The 22840-nt window shown below is 39.7% G+C and overlaps 1 protein-coding gene across 5 annotated transcripts in view; it reads left to right on the top strand.

The window, feature by feature from the left end:
* Nucleotides 1–22840, top strand: part of SP7 (Sp7 transcription factor) — a 111750-nt gene that overhangs the window by 16767 nt on the left and 72143 nt on the right. For 3 of the 5 annotated variants that reach the window (XM_087925330.1, XM_087925329.1, XM_087925331.1), the window contains 3 exons: nt 10157–10313; nt 11016–11195; nt 22556–22678. The exons of the other annotated variants lie outside the window; for them this stretch is intronic. The gene's annotated coding sequence lies outside the window, so the exon portion shown is untranslated. The remainder of the gene's footprint in view (nt 1–10156; nt 10314–11015; nt 11196–22555; nt 22679–22840) is intronic. 5 annotated transcript variants of the gene reach the window in all.

Below are 22840 nucleotides of genomic sequence, written 5' to 3'. Positions count from 1 at the left end.
AAGTGGACTTTTGGGTTTTCTTTGAAGACGTGTCACTTCTCATCTGAACTGAGGAAGCTTCTTGGATGAGAAGCAAAACACCTTCAAAGAAAAACCAGAAAGTCCAGCTGGCTCTTGAAAAAGCACCTTTGCTTTGCATCCGTGACCGGAATGACTGAGAATCTCTATAGACATTTAGTGCTCCTTTGTAAGCTCAGCCATCTTTTTTTTAAAAATGTTTTCAGCCATCTCAAGCTCACATGAGGAGTAGGCTTCAGCCCATATTGGTCACTGGTTATTAGAAATTACTTTGAAATTTGTACTGTCATCATTGTTTCTCCACTGTCTCCTTTAGAAGAAGAGGCATTTTCCAGAATCTTTATCCACCCACCTCAAACACCCACAGACATCTCACAGCCAGCGGTAAAACAAACTGAGTTTCAATGGAAGATAAGATGCCAAAGCTGCAAGGAAGCTGACGGGCTTTTCTGGACTGCTTTACCCGCCCCACAAAGAAGTAGAGTTGGGCTCCCTGCCCAGGCTGCGCTCAGTCCGAGTGTGAAGCTAGTCTGTTTCCCCCTTCTTTCTTCTCCCCATTCAGTCCTCTCTTCCTTCATACTGACGCCAGGGGAAAAACTTTTTCCAGAGCCACAATCCCTGGGCGCGTGGGGATGGGGAAGACCAGCAGCCCAGGCCATAAGCCATCAAGAGCCCAGCAGAGGGTAGCGCCAAACAGGCCACAGTCAGCACCCTTTGCCTTTGTAACAATTTCCGATTGGGCTGCCTGAATAAATCCAAAGAGAGAAGCCACTTCCTGGAACATTTTCTACATCCGAAACCACAGAAGAGAGCCTCGTCGCCAGTGAGGAGGGGGGAATGATCAAAGCCAGATGGTAGCCTGGGCATGGAGACGGCAGGGAGGGGGGTAGGCACACCCACACAACAAGGGATGGACAGACATAGGGAATTTCGGCAGGCAATAATATTTGACACAAGGACAAAGTCCCTATTGCCTAGACACCCACCAGCTGAAACAGCTACACACAGGCATTGCATTGACAAGAGATAGAAAAAAGACAGAGAATTCTCTGACCAAAGGTATCTGCGTTATTATACACAGAATGCGTGTACTACATTGCAGTCAGTGGGGAAAGTCAGAAATACTAGGAATTGTGGGCCCGGGGTTTGTAATCTGGCCTTTCCTCCTCGAAGCACACCCATGTAATTTTATTTTCCCCCTTTGATAGCTGCACCCTCTTCTAACTGGGAAAAGCAAATGTGAAATATTTTTAAGGAAAAAAAACTAAAACATCCCGGCACTCATCTCAGTGGTTATCCCTATATGTTTAAGATTACAGTTTGTAGCTTTCTTGCAAGGCAGAAAGGAAGGCTCAGCAACATCTTTTAAAAATTTGCTTTAAAACACACACACACACTCACACAGAAAATCCTGCTGTTTTATCCCAGATATGTAGGTGGTGGGTGTGCTTCTTTACAGACCAATAAATATACTCTGTATCTGCTTAGAGGCACTCTTTAGTCATTTTTCAAATATATCTACCATTCAGAATAGATTCCAGTGTTGGCAAATCCTGGGGCGACTGGGTTCTTTGTGCAGGGATGCATCACCTAATGCTACTTATGCTATCTAATGCTACAAAGAGAGGGTGGCAAGGATTGTGTGTGTGTGTGTTTGTACACACACACACACACACACACACACAAATGAAATATGTAGAAATATACTTACAAATTTGTTTGTTTGTTTATTCATTTATTCCTGGCCACTCTCCTTTTGTAGCACTGGGTAGCATAATAGCAGCCCAATCCATGAAAAGAAACCTTTTGAATTTCAGCAGATAGTGAACGATGGCACCTATAGGTTCACCGCTTCACAAGCTTTTCCAGGTTTGGTTTCATTTTGTTCTGAAGCCACAGATCCCAGTGGATTCATGCTATAAACAAATTTCACTTCCCAGCCAGGGGTGACTCTTTCTTTTGTCATCTGAGCAAAAAGTCAAAGCAAAAAAAATAATCTCTCATTTCAAAAAGCATCTCTATGCATTTGGATAGAGGCAGGTTACAAATGAAAGTAAGAGGGTAATTTGATTCACATAACATGTTGAAACTTGACGTAGTTTGTTTATTTCAGCACTGTGCTGTATGAAGTTAGTTGGTTGTAATTGATTTAATAATGGTTAAAAGTCAGACCATAGGGCAATACAGGTTGTCCTCATTTGGCGACCATAATTGGGGAGAAAATTGGGACTGGCATCTCAGTCATTAAAAGAAGCAATTACTAAGCGAAACTGCTCTTGTGCTTTTGATTTTACTTCAGCTTTCCTTTGTTTTACAGATCAGTTAGAGGTGTAAATGTGAGGACTGCTCATAAAGTTATTTTTTAAATCAGCGTTGCAACTGTGAACAGTTGCTAAACAAGGCAGCTGCTAAATGAAGATTACTTGTATGTGAATGTAGTCATTGTGCAAAATAGTATGGGAAAGAAACAGAAAGAGAAAGAGCTGGAATATGAATGGAAAAAAAAAGAGATGGAATGTGAGTGAAAAAAAAACGTTCACTTGCTTTCTTAATTGTAGATGTAATGACCTAAAAAGAAGCATAGACCAGCTCCCTGCAGGGTTTGAAATAGACTTTTCCTACCTGATATATCAGAATAGGTCACACATCTCCATGAATCTTCATCAGCATGATTAGCAATGTTCAATGCTACTGGGGCATTGTAGTATTTGGAACTCCACCGTGTGTGGAGGGCACCAGGTGAAGACAAACTGGCCTGGAATAAAAAACTCACCCATCCAGAAACTGACTTACAGATGGCCGGCCAACTTTAACTAGCCCAAAACTCCTTGCAAGTAGGACTCTCTGACTTCCGTTACATTTATTCTGCACAGCATTATAGCTTTTATCTGAAGAAATTTAAAGAAAAACTGTATGAAATACCAGAGTTATCACCGATATATTTCCACTTATATTATTAAATTCATACTGAGATTTGAATAGTCATTAGCAATCTTCCATTTGAGCCTAATTTCCTGCCACTTTATAAGCTGAATGCAGAGTGAAAATATTTAGACTTCAGAAGGATCTTTGTCAAACAACATCTTATACATATGGAGGGATATCCTCTCTCAGATAAAAATGGTTGGTATAGATTAATCAGATAGAGAGTAAAATCATTCTCTGTGGAACTGCTGTCATGAAATTTAGGAATTTGTATCTGACGCCTGATAAGAGGTGTGGAAATGCAGGATATTTTAATATATGGGGTGTAGCTGCATCTACAGGTTGAGTCAAAACAGGCAAGACGGTGGCAGCAGCAGTGTGATTCAAGCTCCTCCCACAGTGGATTGCTGTCACATGCATGTACAAAGAGTCAGGGCTTCACTAAGAGTGCTTAATCCCACCCATCACAGATACCACTGATGTGACCAAAATAAATGCAAAAATAAAAATTATTACTTGATATGACTTTGTTGGTCAACACAAACAGTTATACTAGATAGCTCTGGAGTAGAAATTTGTCTCCCGAAAGCAGGCCATGACCGTTTCAGCCTGTTTCAAGCCCATCTGTTTATCTACCGACTGTAGACTTGAAATTTGCTTTAGACATGAAGACAAAATCCTAAATTGCCACTTGAGATAATGCAGTCCTTGTAAGAAAAAAAATAGGCATTCATAGATCTGCAGGGTTGCTTTTTTCTTCTTGTTTACTTGTTTTGAAAAGTTCCACCCCCATGTCAGGCATATAAGAATTATGGCTGATAAATAAGCACGGAATATTCAGACTGAAATCTGTAAATAATTTCCTCTGTAATCATTCATTTCCCCTAAAAACAACGTGCAGCAAAATTTCTTAATATGGTAAATTCCCATCTATGCTGCAACTTTTAGTTATGGCCTGATTTTCAACGATGCTGAATTCACATATTCCATTCTGAGGCCAATGGCTGATGTCTACTTGGTTTTCTTCCCAAGTCCCGTGTTTGACTTTGGGTAAAAATTCCTTCCAATTACTAAACAGTGACATAGCCCCAAGTCCATGGAATTCACATTAAATCATCTTTATTTCCTAAAGAAACCCTAGTCTATTTGCTCTGAACACTGCCTGATGCCAAAAGAAGCTTAAGTTTGCTGCTGTCAAATAAAGCTTATACAGGACCTGAACTGATGCCTTAAGAGATAAGTTGAGAAATAGCTCATAAGAAACTGCTGAGATCCAGTGGTCTTGTGAAGAAAACCTCGCCTGGGCCAATAAGAAGACCTAATGAACTGGTTATTTCTTCCTGTCCTTGGAAGAGGTTGTAGATCAGGGTGGTGGTTTTTTTTCCTTCCCTTTCTTTAAATTAAGCATTTTTTAAACTGCCTCTACTTTGGTCACAGAAGCTAAATGGATGGATTTTAGCAGGTGATAAAACTTATCCCCAAGATTGAATTGTCTTTAAAACCTTGAAAATAGGCCAGGCTGGTTTTTGTCAGTCCGAAGCAATCCACTCTACTCTCTGTCAGGTGTAGACATGCACAGAACAGCATTCACACAATACGCTTAAGTTAACTTGGTGGCACATACTACACCTAGCATGTCATCCAAATCCAGACTATGGGTCAAAGTGGGGGTAAGGCAGTGTATTGTATCTTAATCATAGTGTACAGGTGAAGTTTCATTATTTCCTATACCTTTGGCTCCTTACACATAATTAATATCCTCCTCCCCGTTTTTCCTTCTGGTTTCCAGATAGAAAGATTGGAACCTAAAGCGATAAAGCAGAATGTTCTGTCTGTGAAGGTTCTTTTTATTCTTGGGTTTTCCCTCACACAGATAATGTCCACCCATGGGCATACAGGAGGATGAAATGGGAATGAAAAGGAATTTGTGGTAATACTGCACTCACCAATTGCCCCTTTATACTGTTTATTTATTGCACTATTGAAAGAACAAACATGGACTTTTTCTACACTTAATATTTCAGATAAGGTAATATGCATTTGTTCAGGGCACACAGAAAAGCTCTACAGACCACTCCCCTCTCAATTATATTTCACCATTGAGAACATTAGAGCTGTGTTATTTACCTCTCCTTAACCTGGAGGATAACTATACTGACATTAGATTAGCTGCTCCTATTGCCGATCCCTGTCCTGTCTCAGCTACCTCTGTTGTGGTGTGGAATCTAGCCGATCCTTTAGATCTCGGACTACAGTAAGGAACATTCAATATACTGAATACAACATACCAGTACATATACCCAATTCCAAAGCCTTCTTCAACAGGCATATTGTGAGAGCATTTCTAAAAGCCAGCAGGGTTGATCCCAAGCAGATCTCAGGAACAATGTTTTTCCAAAGAAGGAGATTGTTGGCAATAGTTGGAGTTTCAGAGGAGATATGGCAAACTAAAGACAGTTCCGAGACAACAGAGCCAATCGCCATGGCACAAATCAAGGAACCGGTGAGTAGACTGGTTCCTTGGAACCTCTCCTGATAAGGAGAGGACGGGAGATCACCCACACATGCTTCAGACAGCTGCTCCACGCAAGCAGACTGCCGGACAGTAATTTTCTGCAAGTTTTTGAATGCTGGGAGACCTTCTTGCTCACAACTGTTGCAGAGCCCTTTAAAGGACACTAAGTTGTCCTGATGTTTCACCAGAAACTGGGACTGGCGTCTTCAGAGGCAAGGTAGTCTGATGTGCAGGGTTGCACTTGTACTGCTTCTCTAAGCCACTTGGGAGAGGGGATTCATATGGAGAGAGGAGATTGCTCAAGTTCACGAAGGGTAACCACCTGGGTGATTAAAGGCTTTAACTTGATCCATTTTGTTTCTCTTGATTGTACAAGTATATACCTTTGCTCTCCTAGCACAGGTAAAACGTTTTATTTTCTAGTTGTTGCTAACGGTTCCTGGTCTTCACAATAGCATATGGATTCTTTTAAAACTCTTGGTCAAACCTATGATGCAGCATGAGAGGATGATCATATTGTCACCCCCCCACTCTCCCCACCCCACCCCAAAAAGATCAGGAGATAATCAGATATCTTGGGTTGAGCTTGGAAATGAATTTGCTGTAGAACCCAGCCATGGTGGTTTGTAAATTATTATGGGATTAACCACGCCAATGGAAGATTCAGGTAATTCTTTGTAACTGGGGATCATTAAAAAAAAACAACCTGTCTTATTTGGGCAATGAAGACCATAGCACTGATATACTAACTTTCCAAAAGAAGAGTTTGGGGACTCTTTTTCTCCATTATTATATTATTTGAAGGTTTTTTAATGTTAAAAAGGTACAGTCCAATAGAGGCTTAATACACTTATTTTGCTGTTATATTTTATTATAATTTGGCAGTTTGTCATTGAATTTGGGAGGTTTCAGTCTGGGGAGTTCTGCAGATTTACGGCCCAGTGTACTATGTGAAACCAACCTATTGCAGATCATATAACAATAATTAAGCAAATTATAGCATAACATAAAATATGCTAAGCCATATTTAATTCATCCATCTGTGCTTTTCTGGATCATTCTGTGATTCAAATGGAGGAGGGGAAACAACATATACAGACTGAGTTTCTTGAAGGCAGATATAATTTTTTTTTTAGTTGCATATTCATAGTTTCTAATCAGGGATCAGTTTAAAGACTATATTTGTCAATTACAACTAGTATGGCTACTTTCATACCACCAGATTCCCAGAGGAAACAGTTCATCTGGGAAAAACAGAGGGAACAAAATGCATAGATTTGCTTAAAATGTGCACATGTGTAGGAAATGTGTAATGATGTCTCCATAGGTACCAAAAAAGAAGGATGCAAATTTAGAAAGAAGCACTGTGGTTTAACTAGAAAGCAATTTTTATAACAGAGAGCAAAACAGGGACCTGTTACCCCAATGCAAATTATTGATGAACTATCTCAAAGAGGCCTTGTTATCTCTTCAGGTTTCAACCAAACTTGTATCAAAGGGCCCTTGAATAGAAGGCACCTTTAAATAGAAGATTTTCCTTTGTACTGTAGAACAGAGGGCAACCCTCATAGATTTTGCTGCCCATTGAAATGTAATAATCTCTGTGAAATCTATTCTAAATCACAAATGTACTCTTGCCGGAAAGTTTGTTTTGGCATTACTTGATTATTAAGATTCCATCCAGGACTTTCCTCTCCTCATACCCCTACCTCAGAATAACATAGAATAAGGGGGTGGGGAGGGACCTTAGAGATCTTGTAGTCCAACCCCCTGCTCGAGCAGGAGAACCAGACGTGGTATTCAGCAGGTTCTGATGAGGGGTGGGATTCAAATTTTTTGACAACTGGTTCTGTAGGAGTGGCTTAGTTGGTGGGCATGGCTTCGTGCTCATGTGACTGGCTGGACGTGGCCAACTCAACATCACTCACATCATGGCACGCATCTCCTCGCCTGGCTTCTCGTGACTGTGGGGATGCTGCAATAGTTGTAAGTGGGAAAAAAGGTCATAAGTCACTTTTTTCAGCCATTGTAACTTTGAATGGTCACTCCACACAAGTAAAGTACCAGCAAAGGAGGAAAAAAAAAAACTCCAGAGATGTTCCTGAGACAGGAAGTCTAGTCCTGCCAAAAATGTAATAAGGGTTAACGGAGAGGCAGTTTCTGTAAGCAATACCAGAATGTTTCCTTCCTTCCTTCCTTACAGGATTAGGCCAGTAATTTCTTTTAACAACTGGTTCTCCGAACTACTCAGAATGTTAACAACTGGTTCTAGTGAATAGGTGCGAACCGGTAGAGTCCCACCCCTGGTTCTGACCAGTTCTGGAGAACTGGTAGCAGAAATTTTGAGTAGTTCAGAGAAACGGCAAATACCACCTCTGACTGGAGATTTTACAGTGTCCTTCCCCCTGCCACGCCCACTAAGCCATGCCCACAGAACCAGTAGAACTTTTTTTTTTTTAATCCCACCACTGAGGAGAACGTATACCATTCCAGACAAATAGTTATTTGGAAAATACACTTTCAACCCATCTTGTAGCTTAAAAAGATGCTATACAACAATCCTCTCTCCTCCTGTCTCCAAAGCTAGAGACTTATTTCTAGGATGCTGAATTTTGCGTGCATATTATTTTCTGGAGAAGAGGCCCAACTGTCAATAACAGGAGTTTATAGAGTTAGTTCATTGTCAGAAATGATGGAACATTGCCAAAGAAATAATATCTGGAAGAAAAGTTGCTAACCTAGGATTAATTTGCTGGAATGGGGCATGCGCTGGAGTCCCGGCCTGTCAGCATGTGGTTTATAATTGCAGGCTTCACTCTTATTTTGACATCAGCGCTTTTATTAGCATAATTCTTCAGACTCCTCTGCTAACCTGTTGTGTACAATACAAGCATGCCTGGACTGACAGGCTGTGGGTAAGGCAGCTTTGGATACAAAAGGCGTCAAATTTTTGATTGCTGGCATGATGATCATAAATAAATACTTGTATGAAGGAAGTCCAATAATTCTCTTTGTCTTGGTGTTCTGTTGGATCTATGCATCTGGGAAGTTACATATGAAATCAAGTAAAGTCTTTATACCCATTTTCCAACTCTTTGCAAATATGTTAAGGAACAAACTAGGCTCAACAATTACTCTTTTTTATGATCATCCTGACAAAATTAGCCTCTTTGAGGCTATAGCCCTCTCTGAGAGATTTCCTCCAATCCAGATAGAAGTTCCAGGAGAGTAAAGGATTTTTATTTTATTTTTCTTCCCTGCCTATTCTTATTTTAGTCATTACTGTATATCTATAGCAGTGATTTGTACTTCCTTTTATTCATTCTGTAGTTCTCTCTGGATCTCTTTTTTACTTTCAAACAAACCATGAGAAGGTGAAGCTGAGAGATAGTTACAGCTTGTGTTACATTAAGACATGATAAATTCTTTTAAATTGTGTTAGATCAGGTACAGACGAGATGCGAGACCAGTAAACTTCAAGCTCTTTATTTAAAGTTAAGACCTGTACAAGATCTTGGAGCTGCGGCAGCCCTTCATATAGGGATTGCTCGCGGCTCGCCGGCCAATGACAGGGCTTTGAATCTCCCGTGATCAGCTCGGCCAATCGTGGTTGATTCTTAGAAAGCCAATCACGGCCGTTCGGTGAACCAATCGGAAAGCGGTTCATGTGGACCAATCAGATTTCAATGTTTGGAGTATGTTAATATAGAACAAATTGCAATGGGCATACACTGATGGAATAAATGATGTCTCCAGTGATTGGCTGTTATGGATTTAAGGACCAGCTACAAATGCTAGAAAGACAAACATGTATTGTTTGCACTGCCTGGAAACAGTGAGTGCCTCCATTTGCAAACTTCTTAACAAGAAGGATTTCAAATACCTATTGGAGTGAGTTAAATCCCATGTCATGAATAAAGGTAACCATAAAAAGAAGTCTGTAATGCAAAATGCATTATCGCTGTAATTATTTTCCATTTCACAGAGCACAATTTACAACAAGGTATAATGTTCCAAAGGTGCTTTTTCAAAAGCCAAGTGGACTTCATTTTTCCTTGAAGACATTTTGCTTCTCATCCAAGAGAACTGAAGAAACATCTTGGATGCTTGAAATGTCTTCAAGGATAAAAAATGGCCAGTTGCCTTTTGAAAAAGCAACCATGACCTGGATGACTGAGAATCTCCAGAGACAAAAGATACAATAAAATATCTACAGCAAAGTAATAAGAGCTCCTAAAATACACCAAAATGAAACACCAAATGCAGAACACAAATACCTTCAATCAGTGCAAATGTACAAAAAACATCTATCATGCATTGGTTTCATCTGAGTTCCTTCAGGTCCTGGGTCTGAGTCTTTAATGGTTTGGGACTTGATCATGACATGACATGGGCGCAGTTACGGAAGGACAATGGCAGAATACTGTCTTGCTGCAGGAGTGGGGCACAAGAAGGATTTTCCTATTTATTTACTTACTAGATTCATATCCCTATTTTATTTTGTGCAAAGTAAGGCAGTGTATGTAATGCTTCATCCTCCCATTTTCTTCACAAACCTTGGGAAGCGGGTTGGACTGAATGAGAATGACTGGCCCAAAGTCACCCAGCTGGCTTCGATGCTTAAGGAGAGACCAAAATTACAGTCTCCCAGATATTTTTAGTAAATATTAATAAAATGTTTTATTCACCTCTTTTTAGGGATGTGCAAATGTGTACTCCTTTGGAAACGAAAACTTTCATTGTTCCAGGGTTGTTCTGTTTTCTTTTGGAATATATCAATCTGGCCATTCCAGGAGTGGTTTGGTAGTTGTACAGAAATAAATATTCTGGAACAGGAAGATCTTGTCCCAGAGTGGTGAGTTTTAAACACAACTATATTTAATTATGTCAACAAGGGAATTCCTAAAAGTTTACCTCTGTATATACAAATGTCTTTTTGATAGAAGTATTGAATATAGATATTTTAAATTTCATGTCTCTCCTTAACATTACAAATCTCTCTCTATATATATATGCCAGTTTTTTTTTAAAAACATTTACATTTTCTAATTTTTGATGGCTTATTGAACTTTGTGTTTGATAATGAAAAATAAATTTGTAAGATGAGTAAGAATGTTACCACCATATCTATTTGTATGTAGTCTTATGCTATAGATCATAATTTTAAAACAATTAACCAAATGCATTTATTTTGAATTGTAAGCTGCCCAGAGTCACTGACTGAGATAGAAACTGAATAAATAAAGTGCCTACCACATAGCAACCTATATGTAACCCTATATGTTTACATCCTGGACAAAATCTTTAACGCCATCAAACAACAATATCTGCCCGTCTCAGGTCCTTGGAAAGGACTTAATAGGTGAATAAAAATGCTAAATCAGTTTAAACATCTGGCTTACTGTGTAACCATAATAATCGTAGAAGGTGGCAGAATGTTTGTATATTACAAATCACATTATTTGTTAAAAGAAAATGCATGCATATTCCTATAGCAATAGCAATAGCACTTAAACTTATATACCGCTTCACCTGCTTTACATCCCTCTCTGAGCAGAGTCAGTATATTGCCCCCAACAATCTGGGTTCTCATTTTACCCACCCCAGAAGGATGGAAGGCTGAGTCAACCTTCAGCCTGGTAAGATTCAATCTGCCAAATTGCAGGCAGCTGGCAGTAAGCAGAAGTAGCTTGCAATACAGCATTCCAACCACTGCGCCAACGAGGCTCTTATAGAGGTGATTGCCACTTAAAGTTTATTATTTGTTTGCTATTTCCTGAACAACTCTGCTTTTTAGATTCTGTCCAGGACTCTTAAAAAGAACTGAAATTCTCATTTATTATTAAAGTGGCTGGAACAGTCAGTGAGCAGACTCTACTAATATCCTCCAATGATAGCAGCTGAAACCACAATGGCATCATGTCATAGTATTATTGCACAACTGACACAGATTGGCAGCGATCGGGCATAATACATTAATTCTGCCATCTGAACATGTCATGACTCCCATTTGCCTCTTTCTACGTCAGTTTTCCTTTCCTAGATCCCAACTTAGGATCCAGCCTAAGTTCTTTGCACTCCTACTTCTTTGCACTTCAGCCCTCTGGACTCACCCTTCCTGATCCCCTACTCTTTTTTCTCATCCCTCCTTCCCAGCTTCCTTCCTATCTCTTATTGTTGTTTTTAATACAGGATGGGAAGGAGAGCAGATGTGCGGTGAGGAATATGTATCAGTACATGTTGTGTTTTCATCAACTAAAGAAGTGAGCTTATTTAGTGAATTTGGGCTAATCACAGTTTTTCACTTCATCCTATCTCACCAGGTTGCTATAGTGCAAGGGAAATCCCCATGTAGGCTGACTTGAATTCTCAGAAAAAAAGTAGACTATAAATGCAAATGCAAATACTATGCTGTATTAGGTTAAAGGAACTATCCCTGACAACATGTCTTTAAAAAAAAAAGAAAGTAGAAATATACTAGCTCTAGAACTTCCAGCAGAATGGACTGTAATTACTGTATGGGCTTTTCATGCCTTATAATGTTATGAAGAGGGGGCTTTTCCTTTTACCCCTTATAATTTTGAAGCTGTGCGAAGTAAATGAGTTTGATAGCAGAAGACATTTACAAACAGTACATCAAAAGGTATTCTATTCAGACCCAATTTGAGCATTTGGATAACATTAATTAGAGATCAGTTTTGATAAGCCTGTGGTACTAATGGATCTAAAGCATGTTATTATAGATACAGACACAATCCCTGATATTGGAAAGATCTGCCCATGAATTTAAAACATTTAATGCACATTTTACGTGCACTACTGCCCTCTACAGGAAAACTGTTATTCAGTGAATTCAACAGCACAGAGAAGAAGCAAGTTTAAGTAGTTAAGAAAAATAAAATTTTAACACACTGGAGATTGCATAAAAATGCCGGTGTAGCTGTGAGCAAATGATGAGGATACAAATTATTATTTTATAGGTTGCTTTCTTTTGTGAATGAGTATTTGCTGAATAGTTTTATATATTTACATACATGTGGAGAGGAAATGTTGGTGCCTGTCCTACAGGCAGACATGCAAACGTTAGCAGGGAATGGAGGGCTAACAGCATGAGACATGGCTAGGTCAATCTTATGTCGCGACCCAAGTAAAAAAAAAATGGAATTGCAAGGCAGGAAGAATGAGGGTAGGTTTGAATTCACAAGCAGTGCCAAGAAAAAGTGCTGCAAATTGCATGTCCATTTGTTATGCCTTTTGGGCAATATTGTGCCTCTGTCCTCTTGCATAAATGCTGTAAGTGTTGAGTTCTGGAAAAGAGGAATGGAACATTATCTTTAAAATGTGAATATGCAGATTGGTCCCCCTGACCCTTTCAGGGACAGCATGCTCAGAAGCTCTTCATAACCACATGATCCTATCAATGGCATTTAGTATTTGTTGAATTGTCAACAATGTATAAAGGTGTTTCAAATGTATGTTGGAAATAAAGAACTTTTTATCATCTTCTTTGTGAAAGAGCAAAGAAATATTTGGGCAATATTCATATTTTAATACAGAAAATTCTCAAAATGAATATAAAAATCAAATCTTTTAAGACTTTGTTTTAGATTTAATGGACAAAGAACTTGAAGAAAAAATCCAGAACTTTGTTGTTATTCATGTCAACAACAGCGAGAAACTCTATGCATAAAAATGGGGAAAATGCCCTAATTTCCACAACTGGAAAAACTGACGGAATTAGCAGAGATGGCCAAATTAAGTGTTTTAATCAAAGAAAAACACATCCAACTTGGGAAGTGTTTCTGAATTTTTTTGCTTGAGATAGAAAAAAAAAAACATTGACTCTGGGCTTTGCTGATTAGGCAAATCTGTTGTTATAGAAATGGCTAGCGCATATTAAATATGAAAAGTAAAAAGTTGAGGCTGTAATGTTATTTGTATTTTACTGCACTGAAATGACTCAGAAGTTAATGCTTTACTTTTTCCTCTTTATCCTACATTATCCTGCTTTTTTATCATTTCCCCACTATTTTCATTTGTATTTTATATTTTGTTAGGTTCGATAAAACTATATTTCTAAAACAAGGTGATTCACATGGTCCAAGGCTGAGCATTAAATTAAATTAAAACTTACATTACATTGTACTCGAGTAAGTGAAATATCTGCATCTCCCCCTTAAATACTATCTAGTGTATTGATTTCCTCCATACCTACTTAGTCAAGGTTTCTTTGCTTATTTCACTTGTTTTGTGCTTTGTGAAAATCACAGTTGCTAAAATGGGAAAGGATGAGGAGAAAGCCACTGCAACATCATTCTAGATAGAATGGGGAATGGTGATATGTTTGCATCATTGGTGGGATTCAAAAATTTTTACTACCGGTTCTGTGGGCGTGGCTTGGTGGGCATGGCGGGGGAGGATACTGTGAAATCTCCAGTCAGAGGTGGTATTTGCCACTTCTCCAAACTACTCAAAATTTCCACTACCAGTTCTCCAGAACTGGTCAGAACTTGCTGAATTGGTTTGCATGATTCCAGTGGGGCTAAATCTCTGCAGGGAAGGAAAAGGCTGAAGAATTAGGATTTCGACTTTGCCCCCCAGGCTCTGTGGAATTTCTGCTTTTCAGCGGGAAAACCAAACTTGCAGAACAACACAGTAGGATCACAAGGGATGCAGAGCTAATGCAAATACTGCATGTTGAGGAATCCATACTGTACTCTTTTAAAAAAAATAGATCTGATAATGCTGGGTTTGTAAATCGGATCCCTCTAGAAAACAAGAAATCAGATTAGACAATGCGAGGATAGAAGGTGTACTAATATAAGGTAATTTTTTTGCTCCCTGTGCATTTAAAATAGTTTTATCCTTCTCTTTATAAGTCTTTGCTTCCTCATACAAACAGTGCAAAGAATAGGACCTGGCACATGTGATTATATGTGGAGTCTCTTTATGCTAGTCATTGACAAAATTAAAAATAAAAGTCAACATCCCTCCCCAGCCCCCAACAGAAGTAGCAGCAGCAACAGCAAAGAATCCCTGAGTAGCAAATTAAAATGCTGGGACCCCTTAACCCTTTAAGACAGCATCCTTTCCCTCCCATCTCCTTCTGCTTATGGCATTTGTTGTGCAGTGGAGCCCTGGCTTTGATGAGGTCTTGCAACCACAGCTCAATCACTGCCACATGACGTCTGGGGTTGGGGTGGGGGTGGGGGCTCAGAGCCAGCACAGCCTCCCCTTACCCTGATGTCGCTTCTCATGTGGCTTGCAGCAGCCTGGCCTAGCCTCCTCTCCCTGGAGCCTGCAATTAGGGAACCATTCTCAGCATGCGGTCAGAGCCGGGATGGAGCTGAAGGAGTGTGGTTTGGAAGCATTGGGGTGGGATAGGGGGAACAGAGATAGTCCCAGACTTTACATGATCTCACTTTGCTTCTGCTCCCCTGTGCATCGTTCACACATTCTGCAGGCTGAGTAAAGTCATGTTTCCTTCCCAAGTTGGATACATACAGACAGGAGCCATTGCAACCAACATCATCCTTCAAAGGCTAGCTAATCTTGGATATTAAAATCAGAAACGTATTTCTTTCGAAACAAGGGGTTCTTAGGTTGAATTTGTACCTGTGGTCAGCCATATACAGTCTGTGGAGTCTATTTTGGTTCTCTGAAGGCTGCCCATTGCCCTGCCACCTAATTATACTCACATATGTTGACACAGAACTCAAATGCATTACTTCCTCCCAATGCCCTTTTCATAAGCGCACCAACGTGCCTACCGTCCCTGTCCTATTGTTTCTTTTATTTTTCTTTTATTTTTCTTATATGTACTCATTTCATGTATTCATAATTATGTATACACTTTTACTTATCTCGTAAACAATTGACAAATAAATAAAATAAATAAAATAAAAGGTACCCTGCAGAATACTCAGGACACAAAATACAATATAATGGTGTAGCGCAAAACCTTTGAAAGAGAAAATATTGCTTTTGATTAGCTATGCTATGTTCTTTCTATCCTTCTGTCCATCCACCCATCTATTTGTCTATCCATCCATCTGATTGTATTGCATAATATTTTTGGAAACTTGGCTAATTTAAAGTACACAAAAGAATTAAATTTTCTTGAGACACTATTGAAGTCAGAACTACCTCTATATTATTTTAATGGTATGATTATCAGACATATGTTTTCCCAGAAAATTAATTACCTAACGTGTGGAAGGATTAATAGGAGAACCATAGTACATGGGGAATTTCCTAGGTGCAGCCTTAGTAAAAATGGCTTCCTCTACAGAATAACAGGCAAGAAAAAGAGCAGCCTCCCTTTAAGTGCCTGTGGGAAGGGTTGGGAAGTTTGTTTTTGTTTGCTTTTGGTTTTACTGACTGTCCACTTTGTTTATTATATTTTTATCCTGCCTTTATTATTTCATAAGCAACTCAAGGTGACAAATATAAGCAATGCTCCTTTCTCTTCCTATTTTCTCCACATCAATAACCATGTGAGGTGGGCTGATCTGAGAGAGATAATAACTGTCCTAAAATCACCCAGCTGATTCGCATACCTAAGGTAGGATTAGAACTCAGAATTCTGGTTACTAGGCTAGATTTTCATCACTGCATCGAACTGGCCCTTTCTGGGTCAATGACCAAGGAACCTGACCATTGCTAGATTCACCAAAATTATTCCTGGGAAGGGAGATTTTTCGTGGCTCCTCCCTGTGCTCTAAAGTTCTGCTTCAACTCCTCTTGCGATCATGATTTAGTTTTTAATATCTGCAATGAAATACTAATTAAATTGTTCATGTTACATTAGAAAAAGAAATTAGGGGAAGAATGTAGAGGTTTGCATGTAACACGTAACATGGATTTTATAGGCAAGAGAGCTTTAGTTTCCCTTCCACTTGAGTACCTTTTGTGAATGATGCCTGTATCTGGGAAAGGACTCCATGATGCAGAATCTCTCTCTGTGAAACGATATCTGTGATGATCTGAGAACATCCTTTGAGTTAGATGAATCCTAAGTGTACAACAGTAAACAGTAACTAAAGGTCGTGCATTAGTGCAAAATCATGCCTACTGTCCCTGTCCTATTATCCCCATTTATTCGTACCTATTTCCTGTATTCACACTCATGTTTATTCTTATACATATTATCTTGTAAGCGATTGACAAATCAAACAAACAAACAAGCAAACAAACAAGACCTATTCCGGATCCAACCAAAGCTCTATAGGAGTTTTCTAATTTTGTAGTATCATATCAGATGACTCTAGAATAGTGTTTCCCAGCTTTGGCGACTTAAAGTTGTGTGGACTTCAACTCCCAGAATTCCCCAGCCAGCATGCCGGCTAGGGGATTCTGGGAGTTGAAGTCCATACATCTTCAAGTTGCCAAGGTTGAGAAATACTGCTTTAGGAGGTGTAGGCAAAACGTGAAAGCAATGGCTTCATTTTGAAATATTTGGAGGCTTAAAAGAGAGGGAGAATACAGGCAGGGATTCCAATCTGAGGCAAATTCAATATTAGAATTATTCTTCAAATGAATAAATATGGCCCCTCATTTTTATGGCACCTCCCAAGCTTATATCGCTCCAGTCTTTGCCGAGGTAAATATTTGACCGTTTTTTTCTGCTATTTCCTTTTTGTGCTCCCTGAAGGCCTGAAAGCTGGGGCAGGCTCTGTGAAGAGCTCCTGTTTCTCCTCTGAGGAAAAAAGTCTGGTCCCACAGCAGCTTCCCTAAGCAGCTGAGCATCTTCTCCTGAACCTCCACCTCTCCCCTGCCTCGATGTCCCATAAATCTCCCCGAGTTTTATTAAAATAACTGGAAAGTGAGGCCCTTTGTTCAGAAAATAGCTGTGTGGAGCAGCCCGGGTGCAGATAATGAGCCAGGGAGCTATATTGGTCAGTAACATTCGCCGAACTTTCCATATTTATATTCCAAAGCTAATTATGGTTTGCGTGTTCACTCAAAATGATGATTCATCTAAACCAAGCCTGGGCCACAAAAAGATGGAAGGCCCCGGCACAGAAAAGGGACTGCCTGGCTGTTCCTCACAAAAAGAAACATGCCCCCTGCTTCTCTCCCCCACCCCATCCTGCACAATAAACACACCACCCCACTTCAACACATCCTGCTTGCCACACAGCTTCCTTGCACTGAAAGTGACTTGTTGGCAGTGCCAGTTAGGAAAGGCTGAGGCGTTAGAGAAGCAAGCTTGATAGCAGGAAGATCGTCAAAGACAGTTCATAACAATAGTAATAGCAATGTTTGCAGAGTGTGTGTTTTTTTCCTCTGTAATACATCATGTACATTACTTCAGTACCCCATGCATGCAACAACAATCCTGGTAAGTCAGCATTTATAAAAAACAAATGGTAGTTCTGGAATTGAGGGGATTTTTTTTAGATTACCAGCATTTCCAACATATAAGATCTCAGATTGCATCCTTGATAAATATTGGAAGCCCAACATGTCAATACTTTCATCAAAGGTGCTAATTGTGGACAGCAGATGTGGTAGAATAGAAAAAAGTGTGTGTGGGAGTAGACAAATCATAATACTTGTCAACTCTCAGTGGCACCTTCTTGTTGCTATTGGAGGTCCGCACCAAAGCTAAATGCAATCTTGATTTGATCTAAAAATGTCAAACTTAGCACAACAAGGGAATTTAACTGGAATCACTGGTCTCAATGGTATTTCCTCATGAGTGTATCTTAGACTTTGGCTATTGGTCCATATTCAAAGGTTCAAGGCTAAGATGTAAGAAAATGGGTGGGGAAATACTTTTTTCATTGTTGTCACTGGGAGATTTTCTCCAGTTTGCACTGCATAAGACACCCCATTGTTTCCCCAAGTTGCACTGTGAACAAATTATCTGTTAAAAAAAAAAAAAGAATTACTGCTCCTAGCTTCTGTAGAATCAGTTATGGAGGAGCAAAACCTTAATTCATGTCCCAATGGAATAGTTGAGTCCATTGTTACCAGAGTGGGGCAGTATATTTCCACTGCCGGTACTAAGTAAATTTTTATGTTTTTTTTCTTCCCTACAAGCAAATGGATTTACATGATTTCCCAAATCACTTTAAATGTGGAAAATAAAGTTCCTTCTTTGTGTGAGTTCTCAGTATCAAGAACTTTCAAAAAGGAAGATAAGGCAGATTACTAAATTTATTTATATTTTACAGCAAGAAGCGAAGAAATAGCTTTATTCCCTTCAGCACTTCCCAGATATCTCTGTGACTTCTGAAGTTCTTTAAATGTGTTTTCTGAACCTGAGGCTGCAGGCTAGAACCCCACAAATAATCCACACAAAAGGATAGGAAAAAGAAAAACAATCAGTGCAGAAGGACAGAAATAGATTCAGCAGCGCAGCCTTGTGGGCAGTGTTTGCAATCTGCCAGGTTGGCATGGGAAGGTCTCACCCATTCCTCATGGTGACCACACAGCCTGCAAAACAAGCCTGCCCAGCCCTGCACTGAAAAGGTATTTTTAGCCCTAGGCCTTGGTGCTAATTAGATAGTAGGTCAGAGGAAACCAGGGAAGGGGAGCAAGCCATAAACTGTGAAGCCCAGTTTCCAGAACTTCAGGAACTTTGTCCAAGCTACTTCTGGACAAATGTGCCAACCCATGAGAACCCGCTTATTTGCTAATGACTGCAACTTAATTACTGTGATAGCTAATGGTATAAGCTAAGGTTCAAAGGTGGTTTGTCTAGTGCTCATGGTTTGAGCTTGTATATAAGAATTGCTCCTGCATATTTTCTGACTCTGGCACATGGCTGAGATGTTGCAGCTGAATTATACACAAAGCATTAAGTTTGTTACCCAGAAGGAAAGTATCAGAAGTCCTCTAGCATCTATCATCTAAGCAAGGATGAGTTATGACGCCTGTCTTATGAGCTGACCGTAGAATGGTTGCCTCTAGAAAAGAAGCTATTCAGGGCATATCAACTCCCCATGATTCTACTTTAATTTTCAGGTGTTATATGGGAAAATAAAGGCTATGCAAAAAGGGAATGCTTTTTAAAAAAGCTACAGTGTTCTGTCTGTTAATTAAAGAGGGAGTTGAGCCAGAGGTTTTGGAGAAAGATCTGAACCATCTCTGGCTAAACCCTCTGTGGATGAGCCATGGGAGAGGCAAAAAAGGGATCCAGTACAAAACACACAATGTGGTCTAGTGGCGAGCTCCTGGTCCTGGCTCCAGAAGCTGTGTACTTTTACCCTTTATCCTTCTAGATGATTTGGGGGCTACCTGTTCTGTCCTCTGAGTCCAGGGTAGGATAAACTTGTGGTTCCTATACCACGTGCATCTCTACTGCATGATCTTAATAAGTTCTCTGCTGTTAGTAGATAAAGTGATTGCAGCGCAGCTTAAGGAGTAGCATCAATTCAAACTACGTCGCATGTCTTTTGTGAGGTATGCATGTTCTCAGAAGCAGATGGGTCAATGGCAAGGCCAATAAGAAGGGTGGAAAGGGGGTGTGCAAGAACAAGAACCTTTCTTCAGAGATTTAACTGCTGGGGACCACTCCCTTTCTCTCAGCTCTAGGAATAAGGCAATGGTGGACCGCTTTAGAAAATGTTGCCAGGAAAACTACATGACATCAACTCGACCATGTTGTCACCAGGAGTCACAACTAATTCAAAAGCACATGCTTACCTTTGAACGTTTATGTTATTCTTGTTCAGGCATCAAAATAATGGATAAATGGAATGACTCGTGAGCTAGATTTCTCAGTCATAGGACTACTGTTTAAACAATGGTCCAAGGGACATGGCTGAAGTTCCTTGAGCTTCTCCCCAAATGCTTTAATGTGCGCACAATTGTAGGAAGCCTTCTATGAATCAATGTTATTCTTCCCTTTCTCCCTGGCTTTCTATCCCATTCCCCCCTGCTCCCTGCTGTCCGAGTATTTCTGTCCTTGGTCCAGCAAGAAAGCGATGGAAGGAAGGTTCCACATGCTTGTGGCCTCCCCGATCCTCCTTGCTGCTGAGCTGTCTGGAGCCCAGTGGCAGCTGGCAAAAAAGAGTTGGGCTTCGGGTGGAGTGAGTGGCAGCCACAGCCCACACACCCATTAGAGAAACTTATTTCAGGGCCTCTGACCACAAAGGAAACATCCGGGGCTGAGGGAGGCTTTTTGCATGTTGAGGATTGCTCTTTTTTCATGGAGGGAAAGAGCACAAGGGTAAGGACAGACTGTAAGCCAAGCAAAAGGCAAAATAAAATAATAATAGATGAAACAAGATGGAGGTAGTTTTCATCTTATATAGCTCAAGCACTTAGAACTGATTCATGCTGTTTAGACGTTCCTTTACTCTAAGGGCCAAGTGAGAAGGATGTTAACTGCAGCTTTGTTATTGTACCAGTTAAAAATGCATCAACTTACAGAGGGAGAGACTCTTAATTAAGGGGTCAGTGAAGAAAAAGGCAATGTAACTCATATCCCCCGGCTTTTCTGATGAGGAATATATTTTTCTAAACGCAGTTTTTGTACCAGGAGGATATTTTGCCCCTTAAAACACAAAAGAGCTCCATGCCCTATGTTAGAATAATATCTCAGTGGTAGAGATTGAGGAAATGATTCAGAATATTCCAACTTTCACTACTCTATTAGTTGTTAAATTAATGGGCACATTTCAGAAGTTGTGCTGTTTGCCCAATTAAATAATATCTGATAACTGTCAGTGTTAAATACTGTTATAGAAAAGCTTCCTTCTTGTTGAGCTTGACTGCTTGTGGCTCCATGGATATGTCCATGTGAAGGTTTTTTTGTGGCAACAATAGAACAGTAATTCAAAAATAAGGCTAACAAAGCAAGAGATGGAGATTGTGTGGGCTTCTAATGACAGTGACGAGTCTAGAAGTACTTGGAAATTATGGACAGGTATTTCTTAATGAACGCAACCCCCACTGAGAACATGCTAACTGTCCAATTTTTTAACTCAGAAATCACTCATTTGCATTGTCTCCTGACAAAATACACCATGATAGCCCGTATCCAGATACAAGTTCAGAACAATTATTTACATGTTATGGAAAAGCAGAGCTCAGTGTCATAAGCATATTAATGACACCCAATCCCCAATCCCCTTGGTTCTTTCCTATAAATTTTAAATCGCATTGAAACCCATTGTGCCTTATTGAATACCATAAGACCCACAGGGGGGTAAATACTTTCTGTGAAAATCCCAGCAGATTAGGACTGGAATTACTGTAACATAATAACCCCCAATTCTTGAAAATGTTCCAGAAGTATATTATGGTTAATACAATAGTGTAAAAGAATCGTTAAATGATCAAGCAAGATCAATCGAGTCACAGTTGCTCTGATTCTGTCTTGAAGTAAGTCATCGAACAATTTTAACATAAACAAACCAACCAACAAATAAATCTAAAGGGGACATGATGGCTAATTCTGTCTTACAACCATTTAGTGTTAAGTTAACTGGTGCCCTTAAGACTGTGTGTAGCTCCATAGACATTCCTCTTTCAGGTCCTTTGTGGAAGGAAGGAAGGAAGGAAGGAAGGAAGGAAGGAAGGAAGGAAGGAAGGAAGGAAGGAAGGAAGGGAGTTATATTTGTGATTCAGTTGTAGTTGGTAAAATGCTCTTGATTCAGGGAGGGATTCTTCAGGATCTCTCTTTTCTTTACAAGTGCTGGTATACCATTCCATAATGTAAAAACACATTCACCACTCCCTGCATTCATCCAGTCATCTTCTCTCAACTAAAAGAATAAGAGAGTGTTGTAGGCTGGACAGCTACAACTCGCCCATGTCCTCAAATCTCATAAACTGAAAGCAAACCTATGCAATTAGACTAGACAACACACAGGACACGTCAGCATCATCTGTATCGAAAGCAGTGTTCAAGTCAGCAAAGGACAAGTGATGTTATCCTCAAATGTCTTGCAGAGGTTGCCTTCTGAGATAATGAAAGAAGTGAGAAATATTGTATAACTTAAAATGAGTAGCCACTTATTGTAGGAAAAGCTGTTTTAAAACATTTTCTTTCCCGTTCTATGTAAGCATTGTGTGCTTCAGACAACTTCTTTAAACGATTCATTAACTCCATAATGATGTTTTTTTTTTCTTTACTGATAGGTCCTAAAATTGGGCACTCTAATCCTGCCTCAGGAATGGAAGCTGGCTGACTTTGTGCCAATCACACTCTCTCTCAGCCCAATCCATCTCACAAGGTTGTTGTTGCAAAGGAAGGAGTATTAGGTATGTTCACTATCTTGAGTTATTTACAAAAAGTAATAAAGATGGGATAAAAGTCTATAAATAAAGTGAGAATGCCAATTCTGATGGTTTTTTTTACATTTTCCTTTTATTCTTTTATTGTATAAAATACAAACAAGAAAAGAAAAGAAAACAGGAAATTAA

The sequence above is a fragment of the Pseudonaja textilis genome, chromosome 2, assembly GCF_049901715.1.
Source record: "Pseudonaja textilis isolate UNSWEBS1 chromosome 2, rPseTex1.2, whole genome shotgun sequence".
Lineage (NCBI taxonomy): Eukaryota > Metazoa > Chordata > Lepidosauria > Squamata > Elapidae > Pseudonaja > Pseudonaja textilis.
Note: the sequence above shows the minus strand (reverse complement) of the source record. Positions and strands in the feature narration are given on the sequence as shown.